We start from the raw sequence: 22,324 nt of genomic DNA, 5'->3' as shown, positions 1-22,324 counted from the left end.
TTAAATACTTCTCTTGTTATAAAATATATAAAATGCTTATTTTCTGAGAGATATTTTAATATTATACAATTTCAAATAGTTGGTATAAGCATAATTAATGTAAAATAAGCTGCCATCATCAAAGTATAACATATCAACTAAAAATGATTTGAAACTTCTACGCTATCAATGATACAACTAAAATTTTTCTTACAAATTGGAACTTACTTATAGGCAAATGTTTCAGGTAAAGTTCTCTGTAATGTATTATTGTATATCAAACATATAAATCATTTAATAGTTCTTCCACAGGGTAACGTTAGCATACTCTAAATGCTATGTATACAACTGGGAAAAAATGCATTTTAAGAAAATCGAGTTTTGATGCAAATATTTCAGTATACAACTTTCTAATAATAAAGTACATAGTATATTTATTTTCAAAATGATATATTTAAAAAGTATAAATCCTAATAAATTGCATAAGCTTTTGTCAATATGAAACACATTAAAATTACCATACTATATAAAATACCATGACAGAATGATAGCCGTGTATTAAAATACGTGTAGCTTATTTGAACAAATAATTTATTTTTACATAACCACATCACTTAAGTACTTTCAAGCATTTAAGAATATGATATGTATCATATTATGCAATATTATTTAAACATAGGTGGGAAAAAACCTTTACGACTTATTTGAAATTGTATGCTAAACTGCTACATTCATTGAAGTATAACATATCGACTAAGAATGATAAAACTAAAACTTCTTTACAAATAAGAATTTACTTATAGCCAAATGTCTTAAAGTTCTCTGTAATATATTACTGTATATCAAACATATAAAACATTTAATAGTTCTTCCACAATTTAACTTTAGCATACTTTAAATGCTATGTATACAACTGTAAAAAACCATATTTTAAGAAATTTGAGTTTTAATATCAATACTTAAGTATATAACTTTCTAATAATAAAGTGCATAGTATATTTATTTTCAAAATATATTTAGAAAGTATAAATCCTAATAAATTGCAGAAGCTTTTGTTAGTATGAAACACGTTAAATTTACCTTGCTATATACATTACCATGACAGAATGATAGCCGTATATTAAAATACATGTGGCATATTTGCACAAAAATTTATTTTTACATAACCACTTTAGTTAAATAAACTCAAGCATTTAAGCATATGATATGTATTATATTGTATAATATACATATTATTTAACATGGGTGAAAAAATCTTTTACGACTTACTTCAAATTGTATGCTAAACTGCTAAAATTTTATTTACAAATTAAAACGCACCAGCACAATAAACATCCCCATCATTTTTATGGAGGCCTGCACTTCTTACATTTTTTGCTGCCTTTCAAGGTTACGCTGTTGTTTTGTTTCTGACAAGCCTTTCTTTTCTGCGTTATCTATTCTCTTGTTATCAAGTTGTAAAAATCCTTCAATAGAAAACTTAATTCTAAAAAGCTGTAGCTCATTCATTACAGAATGTCTACCAACAGACCTTTCGTTAAAAGCAATTACTGCTTCATTTCCAGCAATTTGAACTATCCTGTTACCAGCACGACATGTCTTTGGACAAAATTTCCAAATTAAGGAATTAAATGATTCATTATTATTTTGTGTTTTGCCGCCAAGGCAACGTCTCAATTACGAAGGTTGTGACAAATCTATAAAAACTGGCTTTATTGCCTCCATTACAGCGACTGGTTCAGAATTTATATGCTTATAATCAGCTTTATTTCGCTTAGCTATATTGTATTTGCACCATGTGGTTTCATTTGTAGGACAAACGTCATGAATCGGCTTTTCATCACTCGATATTTTGTGGTAGTAAATTGCCCAAATGGCTTTTCTCATATCACTAACAGACTCATTATATTCTCTAATCGCATTACCATAATACGAAGTTATTTCATTTATTAACTTATCTGTTGGTCTCCCTTTCCCAGGCAGATTTTACCGTCATTTAATTTTACTTTTTTTCTTTCAAGTTTTAATTTGCGTAGCCATATTCCCATTCGTTTTTGAATATGTCCAACACGCTCACTTTTTTCTATATTTAATGAACCATATGGTTTGGCGTCAGTGATACCTGCAAATGGTTTTGCATCACCTATGTAAGGATCTTAAGTTTTACTAACGTTTATTTTATTTTAAATCTTTACTATCACTTCTTATTTTCTACTTCCGGCCAGAATTAAAAGCGTTAACTTATTTATGCAAAATTTGTCTGTCGAACGCCAAGTACTTAAGTTGTGGCTTTTTGCCAAGCGAGAGAGAGGATGGAGTTAGTCGAAGCAGGCCGCTAACCTTAGAAGTTTTACTCAGTTGCTGGTTGGCTTCCAGGCCAGAGGTTTAATCCTCGTGATAATTTTTAAACGTATTGTAGTGTTAACAGTTCTCTGTACTACATACGGCTTCCTGTTAATATAAGGTCAATCTTCCACGTTTATTATTCCAAAGTTAAGTTAGAGTTTAGTTAAATATTTTTATATTCTTACGTTTAGACCACAAGTAGTGGGTCTTTGTATTCCGAAGTACGGAAATTATTGTAAAGAGAGAAAAACAAAGGGTTTTGTATACCCTTCTTGTGTATCCTGTGTACTTCCCACAGTTATTGAATATAGCTTTAGTAAGCTCTCTGTTCCGAGTCAGGTCCTTGCATGTTCCCGAAGAAAGTAAGACAGAACATTGAACCTGATACCGTCACCAATATAAGAAGTATATTTTACACCTCTTTTTTCCATGGAACATGAAAAATTGTTTATCTTTCCATTCATTTCCATTTTTCCTGAAGAACCAGCATGATTCTCCAAACAGGCCTTGTGTTCACTTACGCCATTTCCTAGAAATGACTCGCAACCTTTGTAATATAAAGACAGTATTTCTGTATCGATTACTGTGTTGCTTTCTGACCCTATTACGGAACAGACTCCAACCAAAGACGTATGTCCTCGAGTCTTCCATGTACCGTCTCCACTTACAGTCACATTTAACGACGAATTTGAAAGAACGATGTGCAATCACAGGAGGGAGATCCATAACGCAGCAGAATTTCTGCATAGCAGCTTTCCCTTGACCAAGAGTTCGCATTGCATACGTAAATCTTCTGTTTAGCTCTGATATATTTTTTCGGACACCCATCATATTAGAGTTTCTGAAAGTTCTTTTACATGAACACTTTGAGCATAGTAACTCAAATTTTGAGCTTAAACCATGATGAAATAGTTCACTTAAATGAACATTACAAATTTTACAACATAAATTATTTTCAATACATTGAAATAGGATATCCAAATCAAATAGTCTATAACCACTAAAATTAGGCTCTAAAGTTATCTTTATCTCTTGGTGGCAAAACAGTGTCACTATTTAATTTTTTAAACGAAGAACTGACACCACAGTTCTTATTCATTGTATCATTATGCTGATTTCCCTGGAACTTTCTTTTCTTTTGTCGATGAATATAAGATCTTTTATTTTTTACATCTTCCTCACAATTTTCCATAATTATCAGGTGATAAAAATACTAAACAAAAACTGCAATGTTATAATAAAAACACCTTCAAAAAAGTCAAAAGAAATTTAGAAATCGCAAAAGAGCTTGTAAACAATCACGTTTCACGCTAATCCAAAGCTGGAGTAAGATTTCAACACATGCCTATGTTAGATACCTACGTTAGAATAGTGCTATGTATAAATCTAATATATTCCTAAGTCGCGCTTTCGAGACATGAAAAACGCAGTTTGAGTTTTGTCAATCGGCCCAGTAGAACGGGAGATATAGCACAGTCCTCCTTTTTTTTTTTTTTTTTTTAGCTTGATAACACGTCAGCACTGTTTTTCCACCATCTCAAAATAAATTATGAAGATTTGTGCTTATGCAACTAGTTGAATTTCAACAGAAATACACGTTCATATGAAAACGTTGAAGCTCTTTTAAAGGGCCGGTTTTATACCTTTATGCAAATGTAATTCTACCGCATATAGCAGTACTTCCCTGTTCGCTGAATTACTTTCACACTGAGTCTTCCGATGAGAATTTTCCTAATTAAATACCAAAGGATGAATGATTATAAATTTCAAAGCACCTACTATCTTAACGATCGTTTCACTCAAAATCAAATATTCGAAAAGTGAGGAGAAAGGCAAAATAGACAATAGCTAAACATGCGAACATTGAATGTGAATAGCACTTTATTGTTGGTCTGCTGCCTTTTAATAGCTAAGATAGTACTTGCCAGAAACCGAAGATTATCCAACTGTGGGCATTGTGGTAAGAAGTCCTTTACTGAGTTCTCCAGCCGAGTAAACGTAAATGCGATTAACCTCTTTTAAAATGCGAAGCCTTTTTTAGCGTTATGGTGGTTAGGGAAAACTGAGTGCGATACCGAAGGGCTCGGGTTCGAATCCCGGAGAAGGCATGGATGTAAAATTGTCTGTCCCTTCATAGGAGGCAATGATGGCCCGCCTACTAGGCGCCTCCATGATAAAGAGACTACCGATCTGGCCTTAGGGGAGGACGATGCCGACATAGGCAAGTGGCAACCATAAGAAAAAAAAATTTGATTGTAATCTTATTCAAAAATTCCTAAGTATAAGACGCAAATTTTTAGACACCTTTCTCATGTTCGTTTTTAATGGTAATCAAACTAATATGAAAGTGGACTGAAAAGTCATTTTTAAATGAACCCCATAATCTTATACGTCTCTGTACATTTGCATTAATCCATAATGGGCCAGGTATTATTTTGTCGAAGGACAAGAGTCTAAATGGAACGATTATTTCGCTTGCTTGCGAGTGAATTCTAGGAGGTCCGACGAAGACATCGCGGACGAAAACGTAGCGGAGAAAACAACGTAAGAGGGAAACTTCGTTGTAGAAAACATGTGGGAGAAAAGAAGGCAGGAAAACATATCGTAAGTCTAAAACATCATCGAAGAAAACAATCGTGGTACAAAACATCGACGAAGAACAGAAAGAGGTTCCAAAACTTCGCAGTTTAAAAATATCGTCGTGGAAAATATATTCCTATAAAAGAGAGTAAATAAAATAATCGCATGACGATTATTCTGCAGATATATCTTTTCTACATTTAAAAGGTGCTGGTGCGTATTCGAGTAATGAATTATAGGTGCGAGTAAGAATGAGGAATATTTTTACCTCTATATTTCATATATTTCCTTTCATTAATAATTTTTTGCTAAAAATCCAAGAAGGAACTCTTGCATTGAAAAGTTGAAAGGAAGTAGAAAATTAATGATACGTATGGGAGTACTACGCAGTATTTAATTTTTATTTTAAGAGAATTTTAAATTTATTTACTTAACTATTAAACGTTATTATTTAATTAAGTCATTTCATAAAGTTGTATTGGCAGTTCTTCATGAACAATATATTTTTAAAAAATTAAAAAAGGGAAAAGGAGCATTTATTTTAGATTAAATGTATTTAAAAGTTTTATGCATGTCTGAAATTTCTAATATTATGTTCTTTGAATAAAATTAAGACTTCTTTTGTTCTTTTTCCTTCAGCTTCTTCAAAGTAATCCTTTTATATAAGTATCCTTTGCATGTTGCGATTCGTTAGTTGTGATGACACAAGTCAGGATGAACTACGTAATATTTCAGTACCGTATTTATATTTATTGGATTATTGGAAGAGCACGTTAGGGCTCTTTTCCTAAGGGGAAGGAAGCGTTTGGGGAGGACTTTCTCAGGAAAAGTTTCGTACGCACATTACACATTAGAAAAACCACAAAATTCTCAAGCAGCGTGTTTTTGTGCTGGGTCTAGCTACCAGCGTTCAACGACTTTACCTCTGGACCCCTAAAGCCAGATAGAGTTATTAACGGAATAGATTATTAACGGAAATGTATTCATTTTCACACTATTTTTTTGAGAAAGATCAAATTTAAATTTAGATCTAGAAAATGTAAACGCAGAATTTTACAAAAAGAAAATATAGGTACAATAAATCCTCTTGTCGATTACCATCCTAAGATGACCGATGTTTCTGAGAAAATAAGTAAATATAGGTTTTTCACAATGTCTCTCTAAGATGACCGCATCAACGGAAGACTAAAGAGATATGGAATCGTCAACGATCGCTTTGAAACGAATATTTTATATTTAACTTTACATTTATATATTTTTATAAATGATTCTAAAATATGGTTAAGCTTTTGTGTCTCAGTGTGCCACTACATGGAACACCCAAATTGAATCGCTTCGAAAGCCTCTAAATTCAACCGTAAATAGATAAAAATGCTTTTATAATATACTTTGAACTTTTCTTTTTAAACCGTAGATAGCAGCATATCACAAGGAGACACATAACGTTAATTTATTATGTGTTATTAAAATCCATTTTTTCAAGTAATTTTCTCTATTTTTTTAATGATATAAAAATTTTATTTGGAGAAAAATAGGCATAATTTTGCTGGCTGTACTCCAAATTATTTTTTTAATCTTTCATACAAAAATCATACGCAGAATCATTGAATAAAACCAGGTGTTCCATTAGCGGGAACACTGCGCCTTTAGCAATCTCATGCTGTTACTAATCAGAACATGTGTGCTCTTAGGAGAGAACATCCGTTGTTTTCGTTTTCTGTTTCTGTTGATTTTTTTTGGGGAGGGAATGAATTCAAACAAAGCAGCATTGAGGGGCGAGGTGGTTTTTGTGTTATGAAAGCATTAATATTGGCATCTCGAAATTTTTGGGGGTAGTTTTTAGGCGGGAATTTCATTAGTAGCTTGACTCATCTTTACTTAGACCTACGCGAAATTTTTGCTGCCTTTTTAGTCTCATTCTCGTTTATTTTCAATAATTGTGTAGATATTTTTCGTGTATCTATATATTATAAGCTTATTTTTCTTTTTTGTTAATATTAATCGTAGTTAATTATTTTAATCTTAGTTGGTTTGTGCTTCCATTAAAAAGGTGTGACTTGCTTTGAACAATTTCACGAAGATAAGAAATAGGAAAATTTATAAACATTTTTGTATATAGGACTTGTGTATGTAGATATGTATCTCATTTATCCGTATATATTCAAGAATATTGTGTATATCCAGGAAACCATGTATACAGCCATAATACAGAGTTTTTTCATTCTTATGCAAACGCTTCTACTCATTTTCGTGCTTCACTGCAATGCTCGCTTAGTCGCACTTTTCAAAGCTCTGGCGGCGCAGTGTTCCACCTCATGGAACACCCACAGAATTAAAACGGTAAGTGCAATTTTTACAAAATTTTACCTGTATACTTATTTAGGACTAAATAGACTGAATACAACGTTTCTTGCTGAAATTCCGACTTTAACGTACAGTGCGCCGCAAAGGATTAAATATTTTAGTTCTATGTTACGCAAATTGTATTTCTCTCTTTGTACCGGGGAGAGGCGCAGACACAAATTTGTTAGGATCGTAAAGCTCGGGTTTAGAGCTTTTAATTTGCTGTGAGTTTCAACTAAGCAGAGGTTCTCCCGAGTTTACTTGGTGAGCCGCTACTGAAGTCAGAGGTGTCAAAGTGTTCTTCGCCGTTCCTCAGCCAACTTAATGTTTGAAAGCCAATAAAGTAGTTTCGGTCAACATTATGATTCTGAGGTTTCTTGGGTTCTAAACTGAGGGAACATCAAGTGAATTTACAGTCCACTACTTTTGAACGACGGGACATACAGTTTTCACACACAATTTATTCGAAAATGTTTTAGTTATTGCTTGAACTTTTAGAACGAAGTTCTCAGCGAACCACTTTTTTTTACGACCACTTCTTAAAAGTATAGCTGTGGAATTCTGGTACTAATTCTCATCTATTTAAGATTTCCCATTTAGGTAATATTTTATTACTGCATTTTACAATATAAAGGAAGTATTATAATTACGAAAATTTTCAAGTATCACATTTCAGTGGAAATATCCATTTTGTCCATATCTGAATCCATTTGGATGATTTTTGTGCGACATCTCATACGGACAGAATAAAGACTTCTTCCTTTTCATAGTATATTTTATAATGCATTTAAAAGGGATTTTTTCGTGTTCTCTGTATGTATGTAGATATAATATATGTGTGTATGTATCTCGCATAACTCAAAAACGATTAGCCGAAGAATATTGAAATTTTCTAAAGAGTAGGCTTGCTTCTCTCTTTATATTGCAGGTTAGCTGTACCAACCGTATATGTATATGCTCACGTATATGTACACCAACATCCTTTATCCGGCTTAAAAGTCCCTACACGACCTTTATTTTTGCGATCGTTGCTTGTAGTAATATACTTCCAGTTATGGAAATGTTTTGAAATCACGAAAATATTCATGTTTTGGCGATGTCAAATTTTTAAAAAAATTCTTTTTTGACAAATAAGTAAATCCAAATTTTAATACAGTCTCGCGGTTCGTATACTTACATTTGGGAAAGTTTCATACTTCTTATCTATATAGTATATAAAGAAGAAAGTTTGTGTGTTTGTCCTCTCATAACTCGGTCACTACTATAGCTATCACCACCAAACATTCTACAATTAGGTCGACGTCACGTTTCTCAAAAAAAAAAAAAAAAAAAAAAAAAAAAAAAAAAAAAAAAAAAAAAAAGTAGCTAAAATCAGAGCTATAAATAAAAACTCGGAAAAACGATAATTTTCTTTCTCATTTTTCGAGTGGCAACAGTCTCGCAAGCTGGAGACGAAAATCTGCTTTATTTCGAAAGTTGTTACCATTGCTCTCTTTCAAATCCTAGAGTTTGTTAAAATACGAAAATAGATAAAAGATGAAATAAAAATTGCTTTCCCAAACATTAAATACGTTATTCCCGATTCCGAAAATTCGAGGGAAGCCATTTCGACTATTCTCATCTTAACCACTTTCATGAGCGAAAATACTAATTAAAAATTCTGAAAGTTCTAATTTTCGCACTCATTTTTCCTAGTGGTAACAGTCTCGGGCGTTGAAGATAGAATTGTTTTATTTCGAAAAGTGTTGCTACTGCTCGCTTGCAAATCTTACATTTTGTTAATAAAAAAAATTGTCAATTTTACATAACCTATATATATAAAGAAGAATGTCTGTTTGTGTGTTTGTTTGTTTGTTTGCGTTATTGATTTCTCATCAATTATGATAAATATTTTGCGACATTGAATCGACTAAAGTTGAATATAGGTGAAATATTGGATGGAACTTGAGCTGTTATGGCCATTTGATTAGAAAGACGAAAATCACTAAAAGCTGAGTGACATTGCTTCTGATACAATGAGAGAGAATTATATTTTTCTATCGAAATTTTTTATGTGGGGTTGCATATCGCACCAGACTGAAAAATGTATAACTATGAATCGTATTTTTTACATCGTTAGAGAAGGAGTACAACGGTATCGTTCTCTCTGTTGTTAGATACATTGCTTTCAATCTAACTTAATTTACATCGGGTACTTCCGCTAATAAAGAAATAAAATTAGAAAAAATTCATAAACGCACGACCAAAATTAAGCAGTATACATTATTTCAAAATCAGCAACATTCTTTTAGGAATCGGGTATTCAAGTTTGAAAGAGCAATTCGAAGAAATAAATTTAAATGATCAGCAGCAAAAAGTGTGTATAATTTAATAGGCCTTATAAGGAAATTCACATAACTTATAAGGAACAATACATAAGGCCTTACAAGGCCTTATTTGTTGTTCGCCTGAGATTTTTGATTTTAGTAAGCACATAATTTTTCGATTTTTTTCATTTGAAAAAATATGCGTCTGTTTCTCGTACTTTTCTAATATACAGTGAATTATTTCATAAGAGCATTACGCGGAAGTTTCTAATTATTCGTTTATATATAGTATATAGACATTGTCAAAAATTCGTTTCCTCCAGATGTAAACCACCTGTTTCTCGACCTGGCCCAAACAGCTTTTTACATATTGTTAACTGCAAACAATCATTCGATTTACTGCATAGTTAAATGGAATGTACTCTGAGAGCTGAAAAATGTCAACTAAGCAATTTGCAATTTGATTCATTACTAGTAAATCTAAAATCAGTTTCGTTATTTTAACAAGAAAGGGCATTTTTATGCATAGTGCTGGAAATAGATTAAAGATTTAATAAAAATTAAATTTTAGGTTCGAGTTCCATTTGACGAATATCAAAATGTTTACCTTGAAATATTAATAAAAGTATTTTGAAAATAGGAATGTAATTTTTAATTAATTTAAATCTATTTACTCTAAAGCAAAATGCCGTTACATTAAATATCAGAGGCACAAGTAGAAGATATAGAACTGGATATAGATGGCTAGAAGTAAGAAACAAACAGAAAAGAAAGAGAGAGATCAGAGTAAAATTATTCATGTTAAATTCAAATGGAAAGAATTTGAAAATGCTATATTTCAATAGCTAAGATTTAGTTAACTCTAACAGGGAGAAGTACCTCATATGGGCATAGTCTACATCATAAGTGAAGTGGTGAAAGCATACGGTATCGTGTTTTGACTATTTGAACACTTTCGAAGATCTCAATGATGAGTTTATATATGTCAAATACTCTATTAATTACTTATCTCTATCTATCTGTAATTATACACGTACTGTCCAGCAATGAATGCTCGATGTATAGGTCACAGCCACTATCCCACCAAAAGAGAAAACTTTCATTTATGAAACTTCCTAGTACGTCTGCCAGGGAAACGAAAACAGGCTTTACATCTAACATTATCCTGCACATTTTTATGAAACATTAACATTTTGATTCGACCCTTTTGTTTTATTTTGTTTTGAGTTTAAGCAAACGTTTCGAAAATCATTCCTACGTAAATACCTGTTTGTTTCTTGTATGTTTGGGGCACCATTGGTCATGTGGTTAGGATTGCAGAATACTGAGAGTTTTATGGAACTGATCATCCCAATTGTAATTTCCATTATTTATATACAAAAACAATATAGGAGCATGAAAAACACCAATATGGATAGTTTAATAAGACGAAACTTCAGCTCGTAAGTGCTGATAAAAAACAATGTACAATAACTAAATGTTACTGTAGGATGTTTATTATAGCTTAAATAAACAATATTCTGTTTTTGCTCAAACACAGCGTTAAAAATACCAAGTGGTTGACACGAAGCCACATAAATTTCATTTGACTAATTATTAATATATTATTATATCATAATATTAGTTAGCAGTGGTAAATCTAGGTATTAAAAAACCGTAAACACGAATTTTTGAAAATTTTAATATTTCTCTTTTCGCCACGTTTGAATTATCCATTTGAAATTAGTCATCAAGAAGGTGGCAAGGGGCCTTCATTTTCAAGGAATGATTTCTACCGGCCGTAATTTTACAATAATATTATAAGATTAGACATAATAAATCTGACAGCATGAATGCATTATATGAAAAAAGCACGGAATTTGCAATGTTTTGCTGTAGAATGTTATACTAATTCTCGATTATCCGTGTGTGGAATACCCATCTTGCAATTTGGAACTAGGTACCGTTGAAGCAATTTTAAGCGACCAGCGAATATATATTTCATTTAGTCAATTTGTCGAAATTTTAATCTTTTTAATTGCAGTTTTACATTATTTTGATTACCTTTAAAAACGAACGTGAGTAACTCATCTGAAAATGTATAAGCTGTGAGAGAAATCATATTGAATGATCTGAGCATACAGAGGAGACTAGTTATATGCCTTTGGCTTTACAATCCTTGTTAGAATATTTCATTTTCAGAGTTGTGTTTTTGTGTTTATTGCAGCTTGTAGGATGATGAGTGAAGCTGCTTGGAACTCCGTGCATTAAATAAGTGCAAACATTGGTTACAGACTTTGTTAATTAAAAAAAATTAAACTTTACAAAAAATAATGTTACAGAATACATATATTTCTTTTACATTCCGAATCAATTTTTCGTACCTAGTTGAGTCACATAAATTATGACAAACTTTGAGAAATTAATTTAAAAGAATTAAATATGAAAAAAAAGAAATAACAAAACAATTATAATTTGGCTGTGCGAGAAATCTCACAAATACTACGTTTATGTTTCTGAACAAATGCATAATATTCCCTCCATTTCTATCTATCAATTTTATCAATTATCTCTCACACCCTTTTTTATGAAAATCTGTGATAACACTTTACAAACATTTAAACAAATAAATGAAACTTATACAGATTGGACTGTCAAATACCTCGAAAAATTAGTTGTTAAATTTCAAAAAATATCAGATTTCATTACGAGATATATCTGACATCGAAACAGGTCTCAATTCGATAATGTCATGGATTTTTAGAATTATGATTACAGTTTGAAATTATCCTTATTATATGAAAAATATTAAATAAATTTGTTATATATCAGTTTCCTTGCACACTCTTGTGCTATATGTACTTTAACGTACAAAGAACGTTATAGAATAATACGTTATAGAAAGAACGTTATAGAATAATACGTTATAGAACGTTATAGAAAGAACGTTATAGAATAGTGTTATCAATGGTTATTTAAACCAAACTGCTGTGCGTTTTTAAGGCCGAGCGGTAGCTTTCTAATTAACACGCTGAGTTCGGCGCCGAATTTGCTGTCCTTTCCGTTCAGCCGGCAGCGAGCTAAGCCTTAAAGCTAAGCCGTGTTTTTGTTTAGAATGTTTCAATACATTTCATTAATGCTAAATTTGATCACATTTCATTGAGACTATATTTATTTTTTAACTTATACTGTCGGTTCCGTGGAACGACGCCAGGCAAACGAAAATTCCAGTGCCGGTTCCCAGGGACCGACGCCGGCCACACGGAAAGTTCACTGTCAATCCCCAGGGACCGGCGCCGCGCTCAACGTGTTAAGAAAGTTTCGGGCCGGTAAGTAAATATGTATTTAATTCAAATATATGAATTGATATGTAATCTATATATATGATTGATTGTATTTGAGTTCCATTTCGAATACTCAAAACTTAAACACAAAGAACTAGAGGCAGCAGATACATAAATCAGTTTATTGAACGCAATTTAACAGAATCGTTACAGGTGATGAGATGTGGGTAGCTCACTTCACCACAGAAAACAGCAACTCACAATTGATTGGCGTCACAGGGATCCACGCGCCGGACGATCCTCAGTCTATGCACGGAAATTGAAGTCCACGGTATTCTGGGATAGTAAAGGCATTCTGCTCATTGACGTATTGGCGAGTGGTGCTCCGGTGAAAGCTGATCTTTATTGCGCTTTACTAGAGAACATCTGAAGAGCCATTCAGAACAAATGGTTTGGGATGCTCAGTGCTGGTGTTGTGGTGTCCTACGACAACATCGGACGCATACGGGGAATTCCACAAAATATATGTTGCAGACGTTTCGCTGGGAGATGTCTGACCATCCATTCTATGGCTTCGATCTTGCTGTTAAGTACTTCCACGTGTTATTGCACCTGAAGACGTTCTTGTCTGGGCACACTTTCCTACAGGTGAAATGTTGCAGACAAATGTGACGGGCTGCCTTTCTTCCCAGGCGACAGACTTCTATGACACTCTAATGGAAATAGGTAACCGACGCTATGACAATTGGTATAGTTCCGATGTTTCTTATGCTGAGAAGTAGCAGAAATATAGCTGTATCTTTTGCAATAGGTTTTTCCAGGTAATAAGACTTTGTTTTTTATGGTTTACGGCAAAGTAATTTTTCGGACGACCCTCTTATTGTTTAAATAATCATTATCAAATGAATATACCTTCATCTAAATCAATATCTAACTCATTGAAATCATCATATATATAAATTTCCTTCTAAATTCAATCAACTTCATCTGCTAATCTAAGACATCTAACTAAGCATAACTACCCAAAACACATCTTCATGTTAAACCATCATATATATATATATTATCATCATCATCGTCATTGAAAATATCGCCAAATTAAGATAAATCATTATAGCTCAAATCAACTAAATAAAAAGCAGTATCATCTAAATCACCACCATCAACAATATGATTCTCATTTGATCATCGTCTTTATCACCTCAAACTTCTAAATCACCATCAAAATTGTTATCTGAATAACCAAGAAAGAAATTATAAAATTATCACCAGATAATTCAAAACCATCATTTAAATAATCATCATCATCGAAATCATACCTTCAGTTTAAACCGTCGTATATGTCATCATCACCATTATCATCGTCGAGATAGATAAATCATAATCTTCCAGATCATCTAAATAGAAAGCAATATCAACCAAATCATCATCTTCTTCATCCTCATTTAATCATCGTCTTTATTGTCTAACTCCTCTAAAGTATTATATAAATCACTCTCACATCATGTATAAAATCGTCATCAGTCAAAACTATGTCAAATTCATCTAAATATTTATTATCACTTAATACACATCGTCATTTTAACCATCATGTATATCGCGTCACCATGATCATCGTCAGAATAAGATAAACCATCATCACCCAAATCACAGCAGTCATTCTAAACCATCCTATGTATCATCTTCATCATCATCATTGAAGTCGTCGTCAGAATAAAAAAACTTCACCTAGATACAAAGCCCGATCACCTAAAGTTTTATTATCATCCTACTCAATTATTCATACTCTTCATCACTAAACCATATACTCACGACCACCTAAATAAAAAATCAGCAGCAGTTAATCTAAACTGTCGTCCTCAAAATTCCAGTTAAATTATTCAAATCATCGTCGTTTAAATCATGACTTTTTAGTGTTTCGCTAGTGTGCCGTCAAATAGAGCCAGTTTCATTCAGGTACAGACAGAAGGATATCACCGGAAGTTCACTATCGTTGGTTCAGGTGTAGTAACCAACCGCCCTCAGGAGATGCCAGAGGCTTGGGTACGTAGCCGAAACCTATGCCATCTTAGATAACGTGACACTCGGAAGTGACGTAAGAGTTTGAATAACGTAATGTTTCAAAAAGTTTGGTTTTTGTGACAACGAAAATATTTTTTAAAGTTTCATTTCTTCCGGAAACGACGAATTGTTTTCTTTTTTTTTTAGGCAACGGCCTCTTGAACCCCTTGAAATCTTGTTTGTAATGACATTAAAAATTTCCCTTTTATCATTAAATCTGTATTTGTTTTTAATTGAGCATCTCATTATTTACTGTTTGTTCATTTTGCACAATTTTAATATAATAATAATAAGCCAAGTGCAAAATGTTAATCGTTAAAGAGAAATGCGACCAGAGATATAAAATTAAAAATTAAAAGACAAAGAATTAAATTTATATATCAAGTTTTACCAGAATAGAAAAAAAAGAGAAAGGACTTTAAAGAATAGAATAGTTGAAGGGGTGATGAAAGCCAAAACATTTCATAAAATGAGGATTTCTGATATTTGCATTTTCAAATTCTCTACAATTTTAGCTTTCTTAAAACACCGTTCTTTAATCTCTATGAAAATTAGGACTGTACAAAATCTAGCTTTAATTTGTCATTGAATACTTTGATAATTGAGAATTTTTACATAAAATCGCGTTTTCCCCCGAACGTGATTTTTTATACTCGATGTAGTACCTGTTCTCAAGAACTACTGCTCACAGGTATCTGAAATTTTTATACCTTATTTACTACGCTTCCAAATATTTGCCGAAAAGAGCTTTTGATTATAATCAGTGCTAAATTTTACTATGCGTAACAAAATATACTGTAAAATACTCTAAAATTTAAAATGATAAAAAAGCTCTTTTCAGTATATTCAGCTAGGTATTGTGATGTTACTTCCCTTAGCGAAAGACGTTTCCAGAACATTTTATCCGCGAGGGGCGAAAGACAGTTAAAGGAAGGGACGTAGTTACGCCGGAAAACAGAGTGGAGGCAAGCTGGTGGGAAGAATACGAGACTTGTGACTTTTGCGGTTGGACCGGCAGTCATGCCGTGTGCAAAGAGATAACTTAAGCTAAATGTATAGTAGTGGTATTTGTTTTATTGTGTATTGTTTAATAAATTAGTGGATAAAATTTCAAAGCTGATGGAGATTATTTTCCTATTATGGCGAGTGCATGAGAAATGACCGAACCCGCCTCGGACTTGAAACGGCGCGAGGTGCAAATCGGCGCAGTCGATAGGATAAGATTGTGAAAAAGGAAATCACTAAATAGTGAAAATAATCACTAAATAGTGAAAATAATAAATAAATATGGTTGTAAAAAGTTACTGAAAGTTATAAAATGAAATTCGGTGATAGTTCACGAATGGATCTACGATGAGAGAAGATTTTTATGACGAAAGAAAATGGCACGTTTAGGGCCATGTGTGCGAATAAATTCATCCGATTTGTGAAAGCGTGATGTGCTAAAAAGTTAACAGCCAGTGAGTGGTAAAATGGGATCATCAGTGTTCATCATCCTAGTGAAATCATGAAAAGTTAAATCAGGGATAATGTGAATTACCGTGTTGTAATCATGTCAAGTTACGTGCCACTGCAGTGTGCTCATGATTAAAGTTATCAGCGTCAAGTTGTGCTCTTCGTTCGATATTTTCACTATCGGGATCAAAGGTAAGTTCTTCTTAATTTATATATTAACCATATTAACTTAGAAAATTATAATTGTTTTTATGTCTGTTAATAACATGATTCGAATGTCAGGCGTTAAAACCAGTAGACACCGAGAAAGTATATTTTATATGGAAATGAGAAATTAAGGTTCTTATTTTTATCAAGATATAGGAGATTCTTAGAGCAAGGGAAACGATTATTGAAACATTTGAAAATAATGAAAGGAGTTATGTTTGACCCACCATCGAAAGCTGAGAAATGGCTGTTCTTTTTACATCATGCTGAAGTGATTCTTAATCTCTATAAAATATCTGAAGAAGGGAAAATTATTTTGCAGAGTTTAAAAACAAAAGTTAAAAGTTTGATCGCGACTCTCGATGAAATGGATTGAAATAACAATATTATGATTAAAGACACCGTATTAAAAGAATTCGAGATTCCTCGGAAAAACCGATCGAGGCAGGCTGGTGGCGTGAATACGAGACTTGGTACTTTAGCGATTGGACCGGCAGCCATGCCGTGTGGAAAGAGATTACTTAAAACATGTTTTGCGCGCCTTATATTATGTATATAGTTGAGATTACTTAAAACATGTTTTGCACGCCTTATATTATGTATATAATTAAATGTATACTATACTAGTGATATTTGTTTTATTGTATATTGTGTACCGTTATGTGTAATAAATTAGAGGATAAAATTGCAAAGATAGAGATTATTTTCCTACTATGGCGAGCGCATAGACGAACCTGCCTCGTGCTTGTAAGAGCGCGAGGTGATAGATGTACTTTAATTACGTAAAAACCTTCAAGCCTGTAAGAACAGCAGATTTTCAGAAAAGGTAATCCAAAAATTGCCAATTCAACATTGTTGCTATAGGGTTTCCAACACCCCTTAATGAAAAGGAGTAAAATATTTTTTGAAAAAATGGCATTTATGGAAATACAAAAAAGAAATATGTTTAGCTTATAAGAGTATATAATATTTCTGTAAAATAAATAAAGTGAGAATTTAAAAGCAATTTTTTAAAATAAAAAACCAAAAGGAAATATTTATAGTTTTTAAAATCAGTATTACTTTTGTAAAATGAAATAACTTAAAATCTTTTTAAAGTAAAAATAGCGAAAAGAAAAATTTAAATTAAAGTTTCACGTTATTAAACTAAATATTGAAGAAAGAAACATTTTTGACACGAGAAAGGGAAAATAAAAGAATTTAAAAGTCAAAATTGCATTTACACAAGTTGCAACTTTGATAGAGATTCGCGTTCCTTTAAGCCTCGGGCGTCTTCCTATGACGGTCGGTTACTATTAAGCTTGTTATTGTAAACTGGCTATTCAAATTACAGTCGGTATGCGCAAAGGGGGCCTGAATCTTCATCCTGAAAAATAAACAAAATTATTGTTACACATCACATAAAAATATCAGTTAAAATGATATTTCAATTCTGAGTCACAAGCATGAGAATATTTGAGAAGGTTACATGGCATACGCAAATAACCAAAATGAAAGGTACTCGAAACGCATGTCTGTGCACTGTCTGCAAAAGTTCAGACCGGATCTTGGTCGTTTGTGGTAGGCATTGACTTGCAAGTACAAATGTGTTTTGAAAAACGTAAATGTTTGCGCTTTGGTACTTTTAAATTTAAAGTCATTTGTTTTGTAAAAATTACGAAGCCTAGCTCTTCATATGTTTCTCCGACACTCATAATTTTATGAGGAAAAAGTTTGCACTCGTTATGAAATAATTTTGAACATAAGTATCTCCGTCTGATTTCGATTGACATCAGTCAATTGTTTTGTGATTTATTTCTTATAACCAAAAGGAAAGTTTCCGAAATGAAGTCTAGGTATTGGAGGAAAGAATAATTAGTAAAATGTAGAAAACTGATACTTTTATTTTCAGCTTTTTTGAAATGAACTCATTATGCAGCGTGCCAAAAAAATTAAAAAGACTTCTCTCAAAATTTAATTTTCAATGTTCTATTTTGGAAATGAAAATACCAATTAACAATAGACAGAACTCGTCCTTGACTTTGTAAATTATTCTAGAAATCCTTGACTTCCTATAGCTGGTAAAAACCTGAAATCTCTTACTAAATTTGGCATGGAATATGCCAGTAAATTTCAAACGTAAAAATGTGCGCCATTTGTTTTTACATAAAATTTCTCATATAAATAATTCTTGGATTAGACTTTTTTTGAAAAGTATCTTGACACAAAACGTTTAAACTGTTTTCTTAAAACTTTCGTTTGCTATTGAAAATTTTATAAATATAACTAGACTGAGTTTTGAATAAATGAAATTACAACCCATAAGCACCTTGTTGGAACATTTTGTATAAGAAAACGTAATCGCATATAAATCAAGTTCTTATATCGCTTAATTACAATGCATCAGGTCTTTAGTAAATAAAGAAAGCAATAAAATACACATGGTGGTTTGGCAATACCAAAAACATCATATCTCGCAACAGCTCTTCTTGATTATTTCATACCTTAGGAAACACGAGCAAATATGTCAATTGCGGAAACATTGCAGTTTGGCAAGCGATAAGGTGGTGCGCAGGAGAAATGATTATCGGGGAAAATATTTCTTCAAGGTAGGAGGTGATTTGTATTCATTCTGGATGTGGAAGAGAATGTTATTCTAGGACTTCGCGAACGAAACAAACACTATGCAAGTTTCAAATGTTAAGTCATTCAGTTTGCGAAAGAAAATGGAAATCATGCAGGATGGTTTTCGTGAATGCTTCGTACACGAGTGGAAGAGGCATGAAATTTTACAATGATTATTGCGCCAAAGAATAAATGTGTATTGCATAAAGAAGTAATGAAATAGCTTACCGTCGGCGAAAGTGTTGGAAACTGCATTGTAGAAAATCCCCATCATCACTAGAATGGATTAATTGTAACAAGAAACAGCGTACGTTTCTTTGCCTTAAAAATAGAAAAAACGAGTGCAAATGGAAGTGAAAACTCTAAAGCAAACTGAGGTTGTGTATTCGATTTACTTCACGGAATAATTCAGTTCTCCGAGAAAAAGAGATAAAATTTTTTCAAAGGCTTCGAAAATATAGAGATAAAACTTTGATGAGTTTTTAAAAATATGTTAAACTTTATTTACTATCACGTGTTGCAAATATCGATGTCATTCCTGAAGTTTTGATATAGTAGGAGATAAAGAAACAATGATATGAAAGAAAAATAACGGTTAACATAAAATCAATAGGCCAACGAGAAATCTCACCTCACCGTACTGATCTCCTGCTTAGCCGACCGTACGAAATTAAAAGCTCATCGATATCTTGAAAAGAAAGACTTTGCTGAAGTGCAGTTTCCCGAAAGTGTTTTCATCCGTATTCACGAGAAATGATCGGCGGAGAAAAATGTTGTGAAACTGTGGATAAGAAATATTTGGCAAAAGCTTCCTTTTGCCTCAGATAATCAAGAAAGTCTAATACTTTGGGACATGTTCATCCTCCATCTAACGGATAGCACAAATATGTTGTTGAAAGAGTGTTATACAGATATGACAGTTTATCCAAGCGGATTATTGCCATTAGTTCAGATATTAGACATATATGTCAATAAATCATCGATAGAATATTTTAAACGTTAGTGGAATACTCGAACAGAAGTGAAGGTGAAAAAACTAATTACAAATGGAGACCAAATACGTCATGTTAGTGCATAAATAGTGTGTCAGTAGATAATAAAATCACGGAATAAAATTAAACCCGTTTAATTTATGTGGTATATCTGACGGTCTAGATGCAACGAAAGATGATTATTTATGTGTGGATCAGAGTAAAAGTTACGGCAAAACTGAAACAGAATTCGATGATGTGCTTGAAGTTATAGATTGAGACGTATATGAGGAACTTGGATCTGTCTATGCAAGTATGGATCAGAGGTGAAGGTGAAAATGAAACAGAATCCGATAACGAAAATTTTTAAGTACATAAACTATGTTATTTCTCTTAAATAAAAAGCATTTAAGTACACGCAGAAATCTAATTTTATCTAATTCTAATCACTTTTTCCATATTTCTAAACATAACATTTTTATAGCTGGCGTACAGCGCGTACCCATAAATTTCAATCTTGCATTTTCTTTTAAAAGTGCGCCTTATACGCCTGAATATACTATAGCAAACATAGCTGAAACTTAAGTGATAGAGATATTTACATGCTTGCTGAAGCATTATATTCTGTTTTTTTTCCCTTCTATTAGTGTATAAATGTTTTCAAAATTTCGATGTTACGTTTTTCAATCTTTGTGTTTAGAAAAGGGATAAAGAATTCAAACTTTTATCTCCGAAAACAAAATTCTAAATCAGATTTCTAATGAAGAAGTGAAATTCTCTATAGCTTTACTTTCCGGACTAATTAAAATTAAGAAAAAGAAGAGAGGAAAATAAATAACTGATTTGGGTAAGCAGAATATTTAGCCATTCAGTATCTATTGATGGGAATGTATATAACTCTAATGAATAGTACAGAAATAAGATAAAGTTACGTTTCAGTTTGTAGGCCTTACATTTCAAAATGGTTTTAATACAGCTTAAAGCGCATAGCCAAAGATTATGCTCTCAGCCGCTTTTTCAGTAATAACGTCAGAGAATAATTCTTACAGTTACAATGTTTTCAAATAATCCATTCCTTCAAAAGTAATCTATTGTACTAAGATAATGTGTTTTCGAGGGCAGAAAATGAAACAGAACGGCGAGATCCATCAGAGTATGATCCTGTAATGCTTTAACAAATCTTTCGCAGTCTTAAGTAATAGAGAAATGTGGTAGAGCTTCATCTTACACTATATTCTTGTATTCATATTATTTGTATTATGTGACTATGTGTCTCTATTCGATGTGTGGGAAAAAAACGTCTCCAACAGGTTTATATATACGATACCATTCAGATAAACGCAAAGGAAACCAACATTTCCATCTAATAATATTCATTTTATTTTAATTATACCATTTTCTAGTTAGATAACCAATTTGTGAGCAAGAATTTGCATCGTAACAGTGAATCATATTGCTGCCAAATTCCAAATATAAAAAACTAAAGCTCACGAATCACAAACCGAGAGTTTCTGTGAGATTTATGAGGTGCGAAGGAATTTCTATTTTGAAAGAAATCGAAATTGATATAAATTCGCTTTATAACATATTATTCAGTTTATTTATCTAATTATATTATGATTCTGATGTAATGTATACACACATTTTAAAAGTTATTTCTTTCGCTCATTTCAATTTGTAATCTTGAATTTTTACACTGAAAAAATCCTGAGTAGAGACGGAAACTGTGGTATGTCAAACTGAATTTAAACAAGGTGAAAGCAAATGAAAAGCTAATGTACATACTACAATAGCTTTTAATTTGTTTAGAATTACAATCTTAGTAATGCAAATCATGCTGATTAACACATAATTAAAAGTGGATAAACATTCCTTTTTGAACGTTTCTTTGAACCTTGATATAAAGTTCTATGAATATCTGCAGTTGGATAAGACAGCTCAGGGTCAAACAAATTTTAAAATGAAATTTGTATAAATTAATTTCATGAGTTCAATTATGAAAGATATGCCGTGCAATATTTATTTGCACAATTTAAAGCCAGTAGCACAACATAAATTTATTGTTGAAAAATATTGTCATGTGTAAAGCTATGTGTTAAAAAAGTCAATAAACTGTGACTTTCCAGGTAAAACCGGAAGACCTCGCAGCCATGAAAGGCACTGAAAACATAGATCTGAACTACGAAAGAGTGTACTTAGTTGCTGCTAA

At 32.3% G+C, this 22,324-nt stretch overlaps 1 long non-coding RNA gene across 4 annotated transcripts in view; it reads right to left on the bottom strand.

The window, feature by feature from the left end:
- The window catches only part of LOC146995109 (uncharacterized), a 330,907-nt gene that overhangs the window by 59,996 nt on the left and 248,587 nt on the right, over positions 1-22,324 (bottom strand). For 2 of the 4 annotated variants that reach the window (XR_015043560.1, XR_015043556.1), the window contains one exon: positions 12,981-17,906. The exons of the other annotated variants lie outside the window; for them this stretch is intronic. This is a non-coding gene — a long non-coding RNA (uncharacterized LOC146995109). Of the gene's footprint in view, positions 1-12,980; positions 17,907-22,324 lie in introns of those variants that run through there. 4 annotated transcript variants of the gene reach the window in all.

This window comes from Stegodyphus dumicola, chromosome 10 (genome assembly GCF_044657685.1).
Source record: "Stegodyphus dumicola isolate Sdum_Otavi_A_Nest chromosome 10, ASM4465768v1".
Classification (NCBI taxonomy): Eukaryota; Metazoa; Arthropoda; class Arachnida; order Araneae; family Eresidae; genus Stegodyphus; species Stegodyphus dumicola.
The sequence above is the reverse complement of the archived record's forward strand: the minus strand, read 5'-3'. Positions and strand labels throughout refer to the sequence as shown.